The following is a 13,028-nucleotide window of genomic DNA, read 5'->3' on the forward strand; positions in this document are numbered from 1 at the left end:
GGTTTGGGTTAGGATTATTGTTAGTGTAAGGGATTGTGTTAGAGTTAGAGTTAGGGATAGAGTTAGGGTTAGGTTTAAGTTTAGTGTTAAGGTTAGGTTTAGTGTTAGGGTTTCCTTTAATGTAACAGTTAGTGTGAGGTTTCGTGTTAGGGTTAGGGTTAGGGTTGGTGTTAGCGTTATTGTTAAGTTTAGGGTTAGTATTAGTGTTAGGTTTAAGTTTAGGGTTTGATAAGGGTTAGGATTACGGTTAGTTAGGGTCAGGGTAATGGTTTAGGATAGTGTTTGTGTTAGGGTTATGGTTAGATTTAGTGTTATTGTTAGAATTAGTGTTCATATTATGGTTAGAGTTATGTTTAACAATATCTTTAGGGTTAGGATTACCTTTAGTGTTTGGTTTAGGGTTAGGGATCATGTTATCATTAGTGTTAGGGTTATCATTAGGATTAGAGTTAGTGTTAGGGTTAGGGGAAAGTTTAGGGTTAATGTCATGGTTAGAGTTAGTTTTAGTGTTAGGGTTAGAGTTCATGTTATGGTTAGTGTTAGGGTTAGGGTTAGAATTAGGGTTAGTGTTAGTGATAGGGTTAGGGTTAGGGTTAAGGTTTCTGTTAGGGTTAGTGTTTGGTTTAGAGTTAGGGTTAGGTTGTGGATTAGGGTTAGTTTTAGTATTAGGGTAAGTTTTAAGGTTAGGGTTAGTTTTAGGGTTAAGGTTAGAAATTGGGTTAGGATTATCCTTAGTGATTGGATTAGTGTTGGGGTTATGTTTAGTGTTAGTGTTAGGGTTAGGGTTAATGTCACTGTTCGTGTTAAAGATAGGGTTAGGGTTAGGGATAGGTCTATGTTTAGGATTAGGTTTAGGTTAGGTTCAGGGTTATGAGGTGGATTATTGTTTGTTAGGGTTAAGATTAGGTTTAGGTTTAGTTCTATGGTTACGTTTAGGTTTATGGATAGGTTTATGGTTAAGGTTAGGGTAAGTGTTAGGTTTAGTGTTAGGTTTATTGTTATCGTTCTGTTTATGGTTAGATTTAGGTTTAGTGTTAGGGCTATGGTTAGGTTCAGTGTTAGTATTAGGGTAAGGGATAGGGTTAGGTTTATGGATTGTGTTAGTGTTAGGTTTAGGGTTACAGATGGGGTTAGGGTTAAGTTTAGTTTTAGGGTTAGGGATAGGTTTCAGATTAGGGTTAGGGATAGTTTTAGTATTAGGGATAGGTTTAGGGTTAGAGTTAAATTTATGGTTAGTGTTAGGGTTAGGGTTATTTTTCTTGTTAGGGCTATGGTTCTTGTTAGGGTTAGTGTTATGGATAGGTTTTGTGTTAAATTTAGATTTAGGGTTAGAGTTACGGTTAGGATTAGGCTTAGAGTTAGGTTTAGTGTTAGTTTTAGGGTTGTGGGGAGAGTTATTTTTACTTTTAGGTTTAAGTTAGGGTTAGGATGAGTGTTACGGTTTGGGTTAGGTTTAGATTTAGGGTTAGTGTTAGCTTTAGGGTTAATTAGAGGGTTATGGGTGGCTTTAGGATTAGTGTTAGTGTTAGGCTTAGGGTTAATGTTATAGTTAGGTTTAGGTTTATTTTTAGGTTAGGGTTAGTTTTAGGGTTAGGGTTATTGTTAGGGTTGGGGTTAGATTTGGGTTAGTTTTAAGATTAGGTTTAGGATTTGTGTTAGGGTTAAGGTTAGGGCTAGTCTAATCGTTAGGGTTATAATTAAGATTAGGGTTAGGGTTAGTATTAATGTTAGTGTTAGGTTTTGTGTTAGTGTTAGGGATAGTGTTACTGTTAGGGTTAGAGTTAATGTTAGGGTTAGTGTTAGGGTTAGCTTTAGTGTTAGTGTTAGGGTGAGGTTTTCTGTTAGGATTTTGGTTCGGGTTGGGTTTAGGGTTAGTGTAATGTTTAGGGTTAGGGTTTGACTTAAGTTTAGTGTTAAGGTTAGGGTTCTAGTTATGGTAGGGTCAGGGTTATGGTTTAGGTAAGGGTTTGTGTTAGTGTTAGGGTTTGAGTTAGTGTTAGTGTTAGGATTAGAGTTAGGGATAGTGTTAGTGTTAGAAATGGGATTAGGTGTAGGGTTATTATTAGTGTTAGGTTTAGAGTTTGGTTTAAATTTGGGTTAGTGGTATGGTTAGGGTTTGTGTTCGTGTTAAGGTTAGGGTTAGGGTTACTTTTATTGTTAGGGTTAGAGTTAAGTTTAGGGTTAGCATTCAGTTTAGCGTTAGGGTTAGTGTTAGGTTTAATGTTAGGGTAAGTTTTAGGGTTAGGGTTAGGGTTATGGTAGTTTAGGTTTAGAGTTAGCATTTGGTTTAGGATAAATATTAAGGATAGAATTAGGGTTACAATTAGATTTTTTGTCTTAGGCTTAAGGTTAGGTTAGGTTTTCGGTTAGGTTTAGGGTTAGTATTAGGTTTAAGTTTAGGGTTAGGATTAGTGTTTGGGTTAAAATTAGGGTTAAGTAAGTATTAGGGTTTGGGTTAGGTTAGGGTAAGCATCATTGTTTCGGTTAGGATTTGTGTTAGGGTTAGGGTTAGGGTTAGAGTTAGTGTTAGTGTTAGTATTTTGGTTAGGGTTAAGTTTAGGATTAGTGTTAGGGTAAGGTTTAGGTTTAGTGATAGGTTTAGGGTTAGTGTTAGTGTTAGGGTTACATTTTGGATTAGGGTTAGGGTTAGTGGTAAGTTTAGAGTTGGGGATCGTGTTAGGTTTAGTGTTAGAATTTTGGTTAGGGTAAGTGTTAGGTTTAGGATTAGGGTTAGTTATACTGTTAAGGTTAGGGATAGGTTTAGGTTTAGGTTTAGTGTTAGTGTTATGGTTAGGGTTAGGTTTAGTCTTCGATTAGGGTTAGAATTAGGGTTAGTGTTAGTGTAAGGGTTAGGTTTAGAATTAGGGTTAGGATTAGAATTAATTTTAGAGTTATGTGTAAGGTTAAGATTAGTGTTAGGGCTAGTGTTAATGTTCAAGTAATGCTTTGTGTTATGGTTAGATTTAGGTTTAGGGTTACGATTAGGACTAGGCTTAGAGATAGTGTTATAATTAGGCTTAGGTTTTGTATTACTGTTACAGTTAGTTATAGGGTTATGGTTAGACTTAGTGTAAGTTATAGGGTCAGGGTTAGGTTTACGGTTAGTGTTAAGGTTAGTATTAGGTTTAGTGTTAGGTTTTGTGTTAGGGATAGGTTTATGGTTATGTTTAGGTAAGAGTTAGGGTTAATATTAAGGTTTTTGTTAGAGTTATGGTTATGGTCTGGTTTTGTGTTAGGGTTCGGGTTAGGGTTATTATTAGCATTATGGTTAGGATTAGTGTTAGAGTTAGGTTTAGGTTTAGGTTTAGTTTTAGGGTTACGGGTAAAATTAGGGTTAGTGTTAGGTTCAGTGTTAGGGTTAGGGATAGGTTTAGGGTGAAGATTAGGTTTAGTTTATGGGTTAGGGTTAGTGTTAGGGATAAGATTAGTGTTAGCATTAAGGTTAGGGTTAGGTTTACGTTAGGATTAGGGTTACAATTATGGTTCATGTTTGGGTTAGGTTTAGTGTTACTGTTATTTTTAGGTTTAGGGTTAGAGGTAGTGTTAGGGTTAGGGTTATATTTAGCATTAGTGTTTGGGTTAGGGTTATACTTTGTTTTAGGTTTAATGTTAGGGTTAGGGATAGAGTTAGTGTTTGGTTTTGGGTTAGGTTTAGGGTGAGGGTTATTGTTAGGTTTAGGGTTAAATTTTGGGTTAGTCTTAGGATTACTTTTAGGGTGAGGGCTAGGGTAAGGATTAGGGTTAGTTTTAGGGTTAGTATTATTGGTTAGTGTTAGGTTTAGGATTAGAGTTATCTTTAGAGTTAGGGTTACGGTTCAGGTTAGTGAAAGGTATAGTGTTAGGGTTAGGGTTAATGATAGGGTTAGGGTTGGGTTAGGGTTAAGGTTAGTGTTAATTTGGTGTTATGGTTACGTTTAGGGAACTTGATAGGGTTAGGTTTAGGGTTAGTCTCAGGGTTAGGATAAGGATTATTGTTAGTGCTAAGGTTAGGGTTATACTTAGCGTAAGTGTTACGGTTAGGGCAAAGTTTAGTGTAGGGTTAGTGTTAGGGTTAGGGTTAGTGATAGGGTTAGGTTTAGGTTTATTTTTAGTGTTAGGTTAGGGTTTAGCTTAAGGTTAGGTTAGGTTAAGGTTAGGGTTATAGTTAGAGTTAGGGTTTGTGTTATGGTAAAGTTCAGTGTTAGGTTTTGAGTTAGGTTTAGGGTTAAATTTAGTTTTAGGGTTAGGTTTAGTGTTAGGGTTAGGTTAAGGTTCAGGGTTAGGTTTAGGGTTAGGGTGAGAATTAGTGTTAGTGTAAAACTAGGGTTAGAGTTAGGGTTAGTTGTACGGTTAGGCTTAGGGCTTATTTTACGGTTATGTGTAGGGTTATGTTTAGGGTTACGGTTATGGTTAGGATTAGAGTTAGTGTTAGGGCTAGTTTAGGGTAGGTTAGGGTTTAGGTTAGGGTTAATATTATAGTTATTGTTATGGTTAGGATTAAGATTTTGTTAGTTTTAGGGTTAGGACTAGGGTTTGTATTAGGTTTAGGCTTAGGGTTAGTGTTAGTTTTAGGCTTAGGGTTTTGTTAGGGTTAGGGTGTGTGTTAATGTTAGGGTTAGGTTTAGGGTTAGCATTAGTTTTGGGTTGGAATATACTTGGGTTTAGGCTTAGTATCAGTGTTAGGGTTAGGATTACTGTTTGGTTTAGGGTTAGGGCTAATGTGAGTTTTAGGTTTCAGGTTAGGTTTAGGGTTATTGTTAGGAGTAGGATTAGGGTTAATATTAGGTTTAGGGATAAATTAGGGTTAAGGTTAGTTGTAGGGTTAAATTTAGGTTTAGGGTTAGGATTTCTGTTAAAGTTAGGAATAGGGTTTGTTTTAGGGTTAGTGTTAGTTTTAGACATAGTCTTTTGTTTTGGGTTAGGCTTAGTGGTATGGTTAGGTGTATGGTTTGTGTTAGGATTACATTTATCATTCTTGTTAGTGTTAGTGTTAGGTTTAGAATTAGGGCTAGGTTTACGTAAAGGTTAGCATTATGGTTAGCTCCGGGTTAGGGTTATGTTTTGGGTTAGGGTTTGTGTTTGGGTTAAGGTTAGGTTAGGGTTACATTGACACTTATGTTTAGTGTTAGAGGAAGGGTTAGGATTTGTGTTATGGTTATGTTTAGGTTAGGGTTAGATTTTTTGTTAGAGTTAGGGTTAGGTTAGGTTTAGGTTTTTGGTTAAAATTATCGTTAGGGTTAGGGATACGATTAGTTTTAGTGTTAGGCTTACAGTTAGGATTAGTGTTTGTGTTAGTACTTGGGTTAGTGTTTATATTAGGTTTAGGGTTAGGGTTAGGTTTAATGTTATGTTTAGTATAAGGGTTTGTGACAGGGTTTTGGTTAGTGTTAGGGTTGGGATAACGATTAGGATCAACTTTAGGGTTAGGGTTAGGGTTAAGGTTAGGGTTAGTGTTAAGGTTTTGGTTATGGTTAGGGTTTGTATTAGATTTGGCATTAGGTTTATGGTTAGTGTTAGGGTTGGGTTCGAGGTAGGGTTAGTGTTAGGGTCAGAATTTGTGTTAGGTTTAGGGTTAGTGTTAGGTTTAGCCTTACAGTTTGGGTTAGGGTAAGGGTTAAAGTTTGTGTTAGGGTTGGTGTTTGGGTTAGGATTATGATTATGGTTATGGTTAGTGTTAGGTTTAGGGTTACTGTTATGTTTAAAGTTAGGGTTAGGGTTAGTGTTATGTTTAAAGTTAGGGTTAGTGTTAGGGTGAGAGACTAACACTAACAGTTAGTGTTAGTGTTTTCGTTAGGTTTAGGTTTAGGTTTACTAGTAGGGTTATTGTTAGGATTAGGGTTAGTGTCAGGGTTAGGATTATGGTTAGAGTTAGGTTTAGTGTTATTATTAGGGCTAGAGTTAACATTAAGATTAAGGTTACAGTTAGGGTAATGATATATTTAGGGTTAGGGTTCAGGTTAGGTTTAAGGTAATGGATAGGTTAGGTTTAATGGTAGTGCCAGGGTAAGGCTGAGGATTAGCATTAGGGTTTGGGTTAGGGTTTGGGTAATGTATAGGGTTAGAGCTCTTGTTAGGCTAGGTTTATGGTTAGAGTCAGGCCTACGGGTACGGTTAGTTTTAGGTTTAGTCCAAGGATGTAATTTAGGGTTAGGTTTAGGGTAAGGGTTAGGGCTAGGTTAAGGGTTTGAATTACGTTTAAATCTAGGGTTGGGTGTTGGATTATGTCTTTGTTTTGGGTTACAAAAGGGCTCTTCTAAGGGATATGGTAATGTAAGAACTAAGGTTACAATTAAGGCTAGTTTTAGGGTTACATTTAAGACTGAGTCTAGTTGTAGGATTAGGTTGAGGTTTAGGGTGATGTTTTTAACTAAGATTAGTTTTAGGGTCTCAGTCAGGGTCACAGTTCATTTTATGATTAGGGATTAAACTCAAATTCGGGGTAGGCTTAGGGCTAGATGTAGGGTTAGGATTTGCTTTAGGTTAAGGTTTTGGGTTAGTCCTATAGCTCGTTATATTTTTAGGACTAAAGCTAAAGTTAAGGGTAGTTTTATGATTAGCATTAGTGTTATTGCTACTCATAGGGTGAGTTTAGGCTTAGGATTAGATTTTGAGTTATGGTTTATTCTAGGGTTAGGGCTATGGCTAGTGATAGAGCTAAGTTAAGGCTAGTGTTTGGGTTATAGTAAAGGATGGGTTAGAACTAGCAATAGGGCTATGGCAAGAGTTTGAGTTAGTATTAGGGCTAGAGTTTGGGCTAGGGTTATTGCTAAATTAGGGCAAGGAATAGGTCTAGACTTAGTGTTATGCTTAGGTCTAGGATTAGGGCTATGTTTATGTTTATGTTTAGGGTTAGGTTTAGGGGAAGGGCTGCCTGTTTGATTTCCACCTCCATTTGCATTTACCCATAGGTGACAAAATGAAGTAAAACCTTAAAATACAATGTGTTCATGATAGTTAACCATTGAATTGAGAAGAACATACCTTGGGAGCATACTAAGGCTAGATAAAAATGACTCCTGCCCAGTATCAAAGAGATTTGAACAAAACTAAATCTCAGCCTACCATTACCTCTAACCATAGCCCTAGCCATAAACTTAAACCTAACATTAACCCTAACCTGATTAGAGAACCATTGATCCTAGAATTCCCACGCTTGAGGAGGTTGAGGGGCAAGCTAAGTGATGAATCCTACGCAACATCAAACAAATCTGACCAAATAATTATGAGAGGTATTCAGTAAATGAATATTTTCCTGTTTTCTCTTAAAGGGCTCTGAGATTAAGTTGTTTTTTCATGCTTAAGCACAGGCCTACTTTTACAAGGAACATATTTGAGTCCCTAAGGAGAACTGATGGAGTGTGTGAAGTTTCAAGCAGCTAGCACAAACCCTGTTTGATTTTCAACTCCATTAACTTGCCCATATAGGTAAAAATGAAGTGAAATCTTGAAATACAAAATGTTCCTGACAGCGAAACTCTGAATGGAGAAGGAATAAATCAGGCAAACAGAGTAAGCTAAAAGATAAATCCTTCCAAGTATCGAAGAATTTAGAATAAAACTAAATCTAACCCTAACACTTGCTCTACCCCTAGCTCTTCCTCTAACCCTTTTTTTTTATGAAACTTTTGACCGTAGAATTTCCAAAATTGGGCAGTCTATTGAGGCAAGATAAGGGATGAATGCTGCACAGTATCAAAGATATTTGTCAAAAAATTTGATGGTATATCAGTACATGCATATTTCTCTGTTATCTCTTAAAGGACTCTTGGATGAAGTTGCGTTTTCATGCTCCAGCTTAGGCTTACTGTCACAAGGACAAACAAGAGATTGCTCACAGAGAATTGATGGATTGTGAAGTTTCAAGCAGCTAGCACCAAAGCTGTTTGATTTCCAGCTCCATTTCCATTTACCTGTATAGGACAAAATGAACTGAAACTTTAAAATACAAACTCTTCTCTACAGTGCACCATTGAACCTAGGAGGCCCAAACATGTTGAGTACAGTAGGAATAGGAGAAAAATTAATCCTGCCCAGTATCAAAGAAATTTGAATAAAACTAACTCTAATCCTAATACTAGCTCTAACACTAGCCCTAACACTATCCTTAAAACAAACCCTAACCTGTTTGAAAAACTGTTGATCCTAGAAGTCCCAAACGTGGGGAGCCTATGGGGCTAAGCTATCAGATGAATCCTATGCAGTATCTATGACCAAATAATTGAGGTGGTATTTCAGTTCATTCATATTTCTCTGTTTTCTACTAAAGGGCTCTTGGATAAAGTTGTTTTTGCCATCTTCAACTTAGGGCTACTTTCTCATGGAACAAACCAGAGAGTTCCCACAGAGAACTGCTTCAGTGTTTGAAGTTTCAAGCAGCTAGCACCAACCCGGTTTGATTTCAACCTCCATTTTCATTTACCTATATAGGTCAATATGAAGTGAAACCTTAAAATACAGAGTGTCCCTGTTAGCGAACCATTGAAATGAGAAGGCCCAAAACTGAGGAGCATATTAAGGCTAGGTGAAAGATGATTCCTTCCAAGTATCAAAGAAATTTGTACAACTTACTCTCACCCTAACACTACATCTAACACTAGCCCTAAACCTAAACCTAACACTAACCCTAACCTGATTAGAGAAGCATGATCCTAGAAGTCCCACACTTGGAGAGCTTTGTGGGACAAGCTAAATAAAAAATCCTACTCAGTATCAAACAATACTGACAAAATAATTCTGGGAAGAATTTCAGTGCATGCATAGTCCCTGCTTTCTCCTAAAAGGCTCTCAGCAAAGTTGTTTTTGCATGCTTCAGCTTAGGCCTACACTCACAAAGAACATACCAGAGTGTCCCCACAAAGAATTGAGGGTATGTGTGCAGTTTCAAACAGCTAGGATAAACCCTGTTTGATTCCCAGGTCCTTTTACATTTACTCGTATAGGTAAAAATGAAGTAAAATGAAAATATTAACTTTGTAGTTTGAGGATTAGGGTTAGTGTTTAAGTTAGAATTAGTATTAGTGTTAGGGTGAGTTTTAGGGTTAAGTTTAGGGTTTCTTTTAAGGTTGGGTTTAGGGTTATGGTAGGGTATGTGTTAGGATTAGGTTTAGGTTCTTGTTAGGGTAATGGTTATGGTTATGGTTAGGGTAAAATTTAGGGTTAGGTTTAGCGTTACAGTTAGAGTTAGTGTTTGTATTACGGTTAGGGTTAGTGTTAGGATTAGGGTTTAGGTTAGTGTAAGGATTAGCATTAGGGTTTGTGTAGGGGTTATGTTTAGGGTTATACTTAGGGTTATGATAAACGTTAGAATTACAGTTAGAGTTAGGTTGAGGTTTAGGGTAAGTTTAGGCTAAAGATTAGGGTTAGGGTTAGAGATAGTGTTAGGGTTAGGGTTAGGGTTAGGATTAGGTTTAGGGTTAGGATTAAGGTTAGGGGTTGTGTTTAATTAGTGTTAGGGTTAGGGTTACGATTTGTGTTAGATTAAGGGTTATGGTTTGTGTTAGTTTTAGGTATAGGTTTAGGGTTAGGTTAGGTTGAGGGATATGTTTAGGGCTACGGTTAGAGTTAGTGTTAGGTTTAGGGTTAAGGGTCGTGTTAGTGTTAATATTAGGGTTATGGTAAGGGTTAGTGTTCCAGTTAGAGTTAGGTTTAAGTTTAGGTTTAGTGTTTGTGTTAAGGTTAGAGTTATATTTAGGGTTAGTATTAGGGTTTGGGTTAGGGTTAGGGGTCGTGTTAGTGTTACAGTTAGAGTTATGGTTAGGGTTAGTGTTATGGTTAGAGTTAGGGTTAAGGAAAGGTTTAGTGTTTGGGTTAAGGCTAGTGTTAGTTTAAGGATTGGTCTTAGGGTTAGGGTTAGTGTTAGGTTCCGAATTAGGTTTAGGGTAAGGTTTAGGGTTAGTGTCAAGTTTAGGTTTAGCTTTAGTGTTAGATTTAGGGTTGGGGTTAGGGACAGGGTTAGGGTTGGCTTAAGGTTAGCATTTGGTTTAGGGTTTGTGTTAGGTTTAGGGTTAGTGTTAGTGATACAATGGTGTTTAGTGTTGGATTAGGTTTGGTTAGGGGAAGGGATAGGGTTCGTTTTGGGGTTAGGTTTAGGATTATTGTTAAGTTTACAGTGAGGGTTAGAGTTCTATTAGGTTTAGTGGTAGTTTTAGGTTAGTATTGGGTTAAGGTTAGGGTTAGCTTTAGTGTTAGGTTTAGGGCTAGTGATAGAGTTAGGTAAGGGTTAGGGTTAGTGTTAGTGACAGGGTTTCAGTTAGGGTAAGGGTTAGGTTGAGGGTTAGGTTTAGATTTAGGCTTATGGTTTGGGTTAGAGTTAGTGATAGGGTTAAGTTTAGTGTTAGGGTTAGGGTTAAGATTAGTATGAGTGTTTGGGTTAAGTTTAGGTTTAGGGATAGTTTTATGGAATAGGGATAATTTTGGGGTTAGTATTATGGTTAGTTTATGGTTATGTTTAGTGTTAAAATTAGGTTTAGTTTTAAGGTATGGTTAGTGTTAAGGTTGTGGTTAGGAATAAAGTTTTGGTAAGGGTTTTTGTTACGTTAGGATTCCTGTTAGGGTTTAGTTAGGGTTAGGTTTATGGTAAGAGTTAGGGTTAGATATAGGGTTGTGATAGGGTTGCAGTTAGGGTTAGGGATAGGGTTAGGATTAGTGTTATGTGTAGGGTTAGTGTTATGGTTTGGGTTAGGGTTAGGTTTAGCTTTAGGGTTGTTTTATGTTTACGGTGAGGGTTATTGATATGATTAGTGTTAGGATTAGGGTTAGGGTTAGATTTGTGTTAGGGTTAGGGTTGGGTTTATGATGAGGTTTAGGGTGATTTTTATGGTTAGGGTTAATGTTATTGTTAGAGTTAGTCTTAGGATTAGTGTTAGGCTTAAGGTTAGTGTTAGAATTAGGGTTAGCGTTAGGTTTAGTGTTATTTTAGGGTTAGTGTTTGGGTTAGGACTAGTGTTTGTGTAAGAATTAGAGTTAGGTTTAGGGATAGTGTTAGGATTACAATTTAGTGTTATTGTTAGTTTTAGGGTTAGCATTAGGGTGAGGTTTAGATTTAGTGTTAGGGTTAGGGTTAGCTTTAGGTTTAGACTTAGCGTTGGGATTAGGATTACGGTAAGGGTTATGTTAAAGTTAGGATTTTATTCAGGTTTTGTGTTGTTGATAGGGTTAGGGTTATTGTTATGGTGAAGGTTATTGTTAGGGTTAGGTTCGGGTTAGGGTTAGGTTTAGGGTTTGTTTAAAGTTTAGGATTAGGGTTAGTGTTAGCTTTAGGTTTTGGGTGAAGGTTAGAGTTAGGGTTAGGGTTAGTGTTAGTGTTAGGTTAGTTTTATGGTTAGGGTTAGATTTAGTGTTAGGGTAAAGTTTAGGGTTAGGATTTGGTTTAGTTTTAGGTTTAGTGTCATGGTTCAGGTTACATTAATGTTAGGATTAGGGTTAGGGTTCTGTAAGGATAAGGGTTAGGGTGATAGTTAGGTTTAGGTTTCGATATACGGTTAGGGTTAGTGTTAAGTTTAGGGTTAGTGTAAGGGTTGGCATTACTTTTTGAGTTAGGGTTATAGTTATGTTTAGGGATAGAGTTAGGGTTTGGTTAGTGTAGTTTTAGGTTTAGGGTTAGGGTTAGGGTGAGGATTAGAGTTAGGTTTTGGGTTAGGATAAGGATTAGGTTTATTGTTAGGATTAGGTGTAGGGTTAGGGTTATGTTTAGGTATGGGTTAGGTTTAGGGTTAGGGTTACGCTTAGGATTAGGTTTAGGGTTAGGTTTAAGGTTAGTCTGACATTTTGGTTTAGCATTACTGTTAGTGTTAGGGTTAGGGTTAGAATGAGGTTCAGGCTTAGGGTTAGGGTTGGTTTAGGTTTACGGTTAGAATTAGGGTTAGTCTTCGGTTTAGGGTTATTGTTAGGGTTAGCGTTAAGGTTAGGGTTAGGTTTAACTTTAGGTTTAGGGTTAGGGTTTGTGATTGGGTTAGGGTAGGGGTAAGGGTTAGTGTTAAGATTTGGCTTAGGGTTAGGTTTAGGTAAGTGTTAGGGTTAGGCTTATGTTAGGGATAGTGTTATGGTTTAAATTACTGTTTGTGTTAGGTTTAGGATTACATTAGTGATAGGCTTAGAGTTGGGGTTAGTGTTACGGTTATGGTTAGCTTTATTTTTAGGTCTTTGGTAAGGTTTAAGATTAGTTTTAGTGTAAGAGTTAGTGATAATTTTAGGGTTAGTGTTTGGTTAGTCTTAGGTTTAGCATTATGGCTGGGTTTAGGGATATGCTAGGGACAGGGTTAGTCTTAGGTTTAAAATTAATATTTGGGTTAGGATTAGAGTTAGGTTTATGGTTAGTATAAGGTTAGTTTAAATTAGGGTTACGTTTAGGGTGAGGTTTGGGGTTAGTTTTAGTGTTATAATTATGTTTAGGGTTAGAGTATGATTAGAGTTAGGGTTAGAATTAGTGTAGGTTTAGTGTTAGGGTCAGATTTAATGCTAGTGTTACAGTAAGTGTTAGGTTTAGGGTTAGTGATTGGGTTAGGGTTAGGGTTTGTGTTAGGGTTAAGGTTAGGGTTATGGTAAAATTTGGGTTAGGTTTGGGGTCTGAGTTAGTTTATTGTTTGGGTTAAGTTTAGTGTTAGGTTTAGGGTTAGGGTTTGTGTTAGTATTAGTGTTAAGGTTAGTGTTAGGGTAACGGTTATGATTAGGGTTAGATTTAGGTTTAGGTTTAGGGTTAGTGTTAGGTGTAGTGTTAGGTTTAGGGTTAGTTTTAAAGTTAGGTTTAGGGTTATGGTTAGGATTAGTGTTATGGTTAGGGTTAGATTCACAGTTAGGGTTAGTGGTATGGTTGCGTTTAGGTTTTGTATTTGGGTTAGTGTTAGGTTTAGTGTAAGGGTTCTGTTTATGTTTAGTTTTAGTGTTAGAGTTAGGGTTAATTTTAGTATTAGGGTTAGGGTTAGGTTTAAGGTTATTGTTAGGGTTAGGGTAAGGTTTAGGGTTAGGTTTAGGGTTAGTGTTAGGGTTAGTGTTAGGATTAGTGTTAGGGTAAGTGTCAGGGTTAAGGTTAGGGTTAGTGTTATTGTTAGGTT

The sequence above is a fragment of the Marmota flaviventris genome, unplaced genomic scaffold (genome assembly GCF_047511675.1).
Source record: "Marmota flaviventris isolate mMarFla1 unplaced genomic scaffold, mMarFla1.hap1 Scaffold_48, whole genome shotgun sequence".
In the NCBI taxonomy this organism is placed as follows: domain Eukaryota; kingdom Metazoa; phylum Chordata; class Mammalia; order Rodentia; family Sciuridae; genus Marmota; species Marmota flaviventris.